Raw genomic sequence first — 8,519 nt, forward strand, 5'->3', positions numbered from 1 at the left:
GCTTCTTTACACTCATTTTCACATTTACATTCATGATTTAGATCATTTAGCACATTTGATTTAGATAATTCTCATTTACATTTATATTTACATTTACATGCATTTAGGGTTTACTCTCCCAAGCGTAGGGTACCTCTAGTTTCTTATCTTTCTCATTTAGGATCTTGCATACACACAAGGTTCTAGCTCACACATTTTCAATACATTATCGGCTATTTGTGGAGGTGGATATCACCAAAACAAGAGTTTTGTCCAATGAAAAGCCCTATATAGCCACCCAAACCCCCTTTTTCAGTTGCAGGTGTAGGTACATGTACCCGGAAGACTTTCAAGACTACTAAAAGGCACAAGGACTATCTTGAGGCCTTAGATCTATCCCAAAATCATCAAGGATAGGAGTGTGGCACCCCTATCTACCCCAGGATAAGGGCATGGCACCCTTGTCCCCGCACTTTAAGGTGAAATTTGGCAGGTTGAGGCCTCAGAACATCAAGATTGCACTCTCTCAGTTGTAGCTTCCTATTTGAAGAATCAAGACAGGGGTGTGGCACCCCTGTCTCGAGAAGTTTCACTCAGTTTTTGGTGTCAGGTACACATTCAAATTTCTCCCCCTTCTCTTCTTGCGATTTCTCAGTTTCAATCCTGAGAGTTTCTACAATTTCAGTTCATATATGCTTCATTGTTCACCGCCTAGTCTAGTTGATCAATCACTCTCTATTTTGCACATCTTCTCTTCATATAAAACAAGAGGAATAGAAACCCTAAGAGAGAATCCTTAGATATCTCTTTCTCAAAATAAGTATCCAAAGTGAGCTATCTCCCTAGGTTGTTTCGTATTCCCAATGTGTTGGCAAAAGTGGGATTAAGTCCTAGTCACCCGGTCTCGCTCTTTCCCCTCCACATTTTGGTGAACTCAACGTGAATCCAATCTTCTTTAATTCTTATTTATGTGTTTTTCATATTTCAAATTCAAATTTACATTTACAAGTTTCAATTCCTTGCAAATTTGAAAAATTTAGGGGTCAATTTTGTTAAAACCCCAATATTTCAATTCAAAATTGAACTTGTGGATAGCTTAATTTGGATCATTAATTTCAGATCTGATTTAGGAACACTTTTCAGTCATAAATTTCATTTTCTATATCAACATTTAGAGTACTTGCATTGGTTAAAATTTAACATTTCCTTCTATTTTGCATATGTTATCATTTGAAAGAGGAAAATTGTTGTCATGATGCATTCATTTCATAAATGTGATAATGGGTTAGCTTCCCTTGCTTAAATTTTTCCATCTCTTAAATAACCTCCTCCTATCCATGACAAAATTTTAGTACCAAAAAGAGTTGTTACCAACCCCTTCAAAACTCTCCCATGCTCTAAGGATGAAGATTTGAAGAGTGATCTTGACAATTCTCCTAAAATGTGCCCTTCCCATCTAGCTATCTTAGAGGAAGAGGATTATATCATAAACACCTTTCTTAGTGTTACTTTACCTTCTTTACATGATGCCTCTCTAAGTGAAAATGTATCTATGGACATTGACTCATCTTCTCCTAAATTTGGTCTTACCAATGGCATGTTAGTGCAACAAGAGGTTATGAGCACTTCTTTCAAAGATCTCCTTCCTAAGCATGAATCTTTGGAGAAAGATGTTCATCTCCCTCCTAAAGAATACTCCCCTCATGAGGATCATTTTGTGCAAGAAGATGATATTGTCCCTACTTTCCCTAGTTATGGCATTTCCTCTTTTGACTTCAACAAAATTCCCACTAGAGATGGTGCATTAATGAGAAATGCTTCTCCTTGCCCTGAAGCTTGTCTTACCCATAAAGATGCCTTAGAAAAAGAAGATGAAATCATAATCAATTTCCTTAATTTTGTCTCCCTTAAACATCCTATTGAACATATTTTGAGGCAAGAGGATGATTTAAACATATGTAGTGATGCTCTCCTTCCTAAGGATGAATAATTAATGAACAATGCTATCCCTTCTACCAAAATTGGCAATAACAATAAGGACATCTTTGTGCAAGATATTTCTAATAATTTTTTCAATGAGCTCACTATTTGGGATGAACAATTAGAAGAAGGTGTTGATTATTCTCTACCCCATGAGAGAACCCTAGCCAAAGAGGATGAAATCATGATTGATAACTCTCTTGATAGCATCTCACCTTCCATGAATATCAATCATTTTTCCTCTAAAGGTAAGGCATATCCTTCTCCCCAACTAGGTTCTACTCATAATTCCTTAGTTCAAGAAGAGATTGTTAACATCTCTTTCAAAGATCTCCCTCTCAAAAGTGAAACTTTAGAGAGTAATGCTGATCCTTCTCCTAGAGAGTCTATTCCCCATGTAGACCCTTTGATTATAAAGAATGATATGACCTTTCCTACTAATACTCTTACTTCTAAAATATCAATGCCTACTCCTAGTCTACCTCCTAAAATTGATCTTATCCATGATAACATTTTAGTGCAAGAAGAGACTATCAACAATTATTCCAACAATCTTAGCCATTCTTCTTCTAAAATTCATAAGGAAACCTTTGATATTCCTAAACCATCTTCAAACAATTTGATACATGTGACTGAAACACCTAATAAACCCCTCTTCACAATTCAAGGTGCTTGTCCTTCTCAAATTTCTCAACGTAAGCCTATCTTAGTGGTTCAAGGTGGTTATGCTAATGATTCTTTTTACACTCCTAAGAAACCTATTATTACTGTGCAAAGAGCTTATCCTGCTAAGAGCCCTTATAAGTATGCTAATAAAATCACTAAAGAGAGTTATCATGTGGTTTCTCATACCTACAACACAAGAAATAATAGGCAACCTAATCCTCTTCCAATTATACCAACTTCACTTCCTCCCTCTCAACCTACTCTTCCACAAGCACCTTGTAGATCATAGACTCTTAGTAAGGAGTATGATCTCATTGAACAACTTCAAGCTACTCCTGCCAATATTTATATTTGGTATTTGGTTCAAAGCTCACCTGCTTATCATGGGATGTTACAAGATGCTTTGAAAAACTTAGATGTCCCACCTATAGTGACACCTAATAACATGGCTTCTTTGATTGATCCTACAAACAAACCCAAAGCTCAAATTGCATTCACACAAGATGAGTTACTTTCTCATGAAATCCAACATCAATGTGATCCTCTTATCATTGTAGTTATTATCAACAATAATGATATAACATGAACCCTTGTGGACAATGGATCTGGCCTTAATGTTTGCAGTGTGGACTTATTGGATAAGATTAATGTGGATCGTTCTCTCATTGAACCTGCTTCTATTTCTATTCGAGGCTTTGATAATGTTGCTAAACAATCTTTAGGTATCATAAACTTGCATGTTAAGGTAGGCCCTGTTACTTTATCTACACCTATTCATGTCATGCCTGGTAATTTGACATATAACCTTCTATTAGGGAGATTGTGGATTCATAGCATGCAAGTTTTCCCCTCAGCTTTGCATAGGCAAGTCAAGTTCTGGAAATAAGACACACACCTTGATAGCTTATACCAATCTTAAAGCTCCATTAAAAGTTGGATCTTCTTGTTCAAATACTTCCAATTCTTCTCCCAATCCTCCTACTTCTTCAAATACATCTATTTCCTTTAATGATCATGTTCCTTCTAGTACTCCCGATTCTTCTACTCAATCGAAATCTCCTCCCAAAGATATATTTTCTCCCAAAGGAGTGCTCTCAAATGATGATTGGGGATCTCTAGACTTTAACCCTACTTTTATAGGAGAGTATAGAGTATCTTGGAAAGAATCTAAGACTAAGAAGGAGAACTCTAAGGAGGAACCCAAAGAGCAACCCAATTTGTCTAAACAACTTTGTGGTTGTTTCTAATTCAAATAATTCTTCAAATCCTTCCTCTAATTCATATAGAATTGAGACCTATGAGGTGCAACTATCTCTTTTTGATTTGGCATCCCTGTATAGTCTTGATTTTTACATTTTAGCTAAGAGTGGTTATAATGGCAATGGTTGTGGTGCAAATGAACAAGGAATTGAAGTTAATGTAGAACATAAAACATGAAGCTTCATTTAGACTTGGATAAAATCCTTCTAAGCCCACCAAAGCATCTAAAAGACCATCTCTCAATGTGAATGCTATATTTAGTAGTGATGATGACCTCACCTCAATTAAATCATCTTCTACTTCTTTCAACGCTCATCCCCCTCAAAAGAATATCTTGGTGATGAAAAAATCTCTTTATGAATCTCCTCAAGATATTTCTAATCCCACTTAGGAGATTTTATCTTCTACTCATTCTAAAATCCCTTCTTCTAGGAATAAGGCTCTAATGAATTACACTTATCCCTCTCCTAATATTTCTTCTGTGCAAGAAAAGTACGACTTAGTGGCCTATTCTTCTCCTATAAACTTCTCTCTTTCTAAATACTTTTTAACATTAATCATCTTATACATGTTTTTAATCTCACTTATAGTAAAACATTTAACATGTCATATTCAAATACCTCATTCAATATATCATGTCTTTAAATAACATTAATGGCTATTATGTTGCTCATCATTATGTGACATGGGTAGCTCACTTCCTGGGGACTCATTTTCATTCATGATGGTACAATTTCACGTGAAATCATACTTTTGGAAGCAACATAATAGCCTATTTATATCTCATCTCTTCTCCCTATATATGGGGGGCAAGAGTGATTTCAAACATCTCTCCTTAAGATTAAAATTTCTCCTTTATGAAGTAGTGTCTTCTATAAGGATTTCTTATTGATTGTAGAGGTGTATTCATATTTGAATTCCTTCTCTCATTTTGAAACAAGCATCCCTAATGGGGATCTTAAGTACATATCCTTAATTGGGACCTCCTCCTTGGTGTTGGAAGTCTTTGATCATTCATCAATTTATTTTCTTCATTGAGTAGTATCTTTTATAATAAACCCTTCTATTTTGTGAATGTCCATGTCCCTAACGAGGATCTCTTACCTTCTTTTAGAAGAGTGTTGCTATAAATAATCTCTCTTTGATGTCATTTCAATCCTCCATTCTTTTCCAATTTCCTTTATGGAGTTGCATTTTTTTTATTTTTGGATTATATCTCTTGCATATCATTTATCATTTATCATGTCTTAGACAAGGTGGTCATTCTCGGAACCAAGGTCCAAACCCTTAGAGTGAGATGTTCACAATGTTAGACATTCTTCACTTGGCATTTGCATTATATTCTTATACAGGTTGAAGCATACTCGGGCATAGACTCCTATGAGGTGCTTTGAACCTCACTTGCACACATGCACATGAGGTTGAGTGGAACTAGCGGCGTTCTCACTCTCCTCCCTTACATGGATCACCTAGATAAAACTTCTAGAGGTGGGTAGTCCATGTTTTCTCTCTCTCATAATTCTTCTCATGGATCACCAAAGTGTGTATTCATGCTTTCTATCTCTTCTTCCTTTTCTTCTCTTTGCATTTGTTTCCATTTAAATCTTTCATCTTATGTTAGAGAGCTCTCAAATCCTAACACTCTTTGTTGTGTTGGAATTGAGGTTTAGTCTTCGTTCTTACCAAATGATTCTCCATTAATTTTTGATCTTGTATCAAATCTTCTTGTGAGCATTTGTCATCAATCTTCTTTCACTTTTCGATGTGGCAAACATGATACCCTATTTCAACTTACTAAATTAGCAAGCCAAAATAGGGGGGCATATAGCTACCCTCAAATTTTCATCACCTTCCTTAGTAAGAATTTAAGTGATTTTGTCATTTTATCTAAAATTTTGGGTGTGGTTCCTAACTATGTACTGCAGATTTCACTAGGGGCTTCATCTGACAACTTGTGGATATATCCTTTTTCATGAATGTTTACTTTTCTTTACTTTATCTTGCATATGCACTTAGTGTCATATGACCACTAAAGTGGGGGATAAATGTAGCATCGTAAATTGTACACCCTTGCTAGGGTGGTACAATTCTACGCTTAGTTTAGCACCTGCCTTAGTGTGTTTGCATCTTGCATTGTAATTTCGCTTTAAGCACTTAATTAATTAATTTAATTAAATCTAAATTCATATTTCATCACTCCCCACATCATAAAATTTGGCCCTTTACCATAAGTGTGCCCCTTTTTTATTTTATTCCTCTAATAAATCATTAAATCGTAAACCCTAATTATGTCTTATTTTGACCTTTAAGGACTGATTTCGCATATCAAAACATCTCTAAATCAGCTGTAACTTTGAGATTCACTCTAATATCATCATATCTAACAACCCTGAAAATTTGGTGAAAAGTTGGTCAGATTGTGCATAAGTTATGCATGGTCCCCGACATTTTTCCCAAAATTTTGGGAGCATAGTTCTATGATATTATAATGCTTAACCCAAAGAAATTGGCAAAATATTCAATTTCTAAGTCAGCCTAAAGTCAAAATTAAGGTCTAGGGTTCCATATATAAGAACTTCTATTTCTTCATTTGAAGGCAACTAAAAAAAAGGAAGATCATGAGTTGAATCAATCAAGTTCGAGCAATTTTGAAGGAGCCTTTTATGTAGTGAAAGAGAAGCTATGTGGACTATTCAACAAAATTCATCAAGTATTCACCAAGCATTCATCATCAATTAGGAGCCTTGAAGACATTGAGGAATAATAGGAGATCAAGTGGCTTATATCTCTCCCTTGGGGATTGGTATGGTTTCATGTTATTTTCATGTCTTTGCACGAGCTTCTTTACACTCATTTTCACATTTACATTCATGTTTTAGATCATTTAGCACATTTGATTTAGAGAATTCTCATTTACATGCATTTAGGGTTTACTCTCCAAAGCGTAGGGTAGCTCTAGTTTTTTATATTTTTCATTTAGGATCTTGCATACACACAAAGTTCTATCACACACATTTTCAATACATTATTGGCTATTTGTGGAGGTGGAAATCACCAAAACAAGGGTTTTTACCAAGGCAAATCCTTATATAGCCACTTGAACCCCATTTTTTAGTTGCAAGTGTAGGTACAGGTACCCAGAAGACTTTCAAGACTACTAAAAGGCACAAGGATTGTCTTGAGGCCTCAGATACAAAATCATCAGGGATAGGGGCGTGGCACCCTTTTCCCCATACTTTGAGGTGAAATTTGGCAGGTTGAGGCTCATAACATCAAGATTGTTGTCTCTTAGTTGCAACTTCCTATTTGCAAAATTAGGACAGGGGCGTGGTACCCCTGTGTCGAGCAGTTCAACTCAATTTTTGGTGTCGGGTACACATTCAAATTCCTCCCCCTTTTCTACTTTCAGTATCTTAGTTTCACTCCTGCAAGTTTCTACAATTTCAGTTTATATATGCTTCATTGCTCATCGCCTAGTCTAGTTGATCAATCACACCCTATTTTTCACATCTTCTCTTCATATACAACAAGAGGAATATAAGCCCTAAAGGACAATCATTGGCTCTCTTTTTTTCACAAGAAATATCCAAAGTGAGATATCTTTCTAGGCTCTTTCGTATTCCCAATGTGTTGAAAAAAGTGGGATTAGATCCTAGTCACCCGGTCTCGCTTTTTCCCCTTCACGATATATATATGTATATATACATATAATTTTATATATATATATGTATATGTATATATACATATATATGTATGTATATACATACATATATATATATGTATGTATGTATATATATATGTATGTATATACATACATATATATATATGTATGTATATATATATATGTGTGTGTGTGTACATATACATATACGTATACGTATATGTATATATATATATATATGTATATGTATATGCATATGCATATGTATATATATGTATATGTATATGTGATGTCATGGAAATGGGGACAAGGCAACAACAAAGTTCAATGTTAATAAGTTAGTTTCAACCATAAAAATAAAACAAAGAACAAAAAACCATTCCAAACATATCAAAAGAGATTTCAAAAAGCATGAAAGAAGTTTAACAAAATAAAAGAAAGAAGAAGAGCCTCCCTAAGATGCTTCCATGATGCCTTTCGATGCTACTCCCTTGTTTCTCCCCTCTCCAAGTCCCAAATGAGTGTAGCTCTCAGCTTTTAGCACTAGCCATGGATGCCATATGGAGATTCAAGATGGTTGAATATGATAAGCAAATGCTATGCAAGTGTAGATAGTGATGCTATGAAAAAGCTCTATGCTAATACCAGTATAACAACAATACTCTAATGCTTCCTTTTTGCTTGAGGAGAAGGGTTCTATTGATAGAAGAAATGGGGAAATGAAGGGTTAAGATTGAGTAATCTTAACAAGGGTTAGGATTGAAAGATATTCAATCCATGTGAGACTTTCAACCCAATCCCATGTTGACAAGTGTCACCATGAGGAGGCTTGAGAGGAGAGATAAGGAGCGCTGAATGCTTGAGGGGACATGATGGTTACCCTAGTCAAAGAAATAAATGCTTTGAAGAGACACATGGGTTACATGAGGGTTAAGTTAGGGGTCAAAGTCCTTAACCATGGGTGCAAGTGGAA

This window comes from Cryptomeria japonica, chromosome 7 (genome assembly GCF_030272615.1).
Source record: "Cryptomeria japonica chromosome 7, Sugi_1.0, whole genome shotgun sequence".
NCBI classification, from domain to species: domain Eukaryota; kingdom Viridiplantae; phylum Streptophyta; class Pinopsida; order Cupressales; family Cupressaceae; genus Cryptomeria; species Cryptomeria japonica.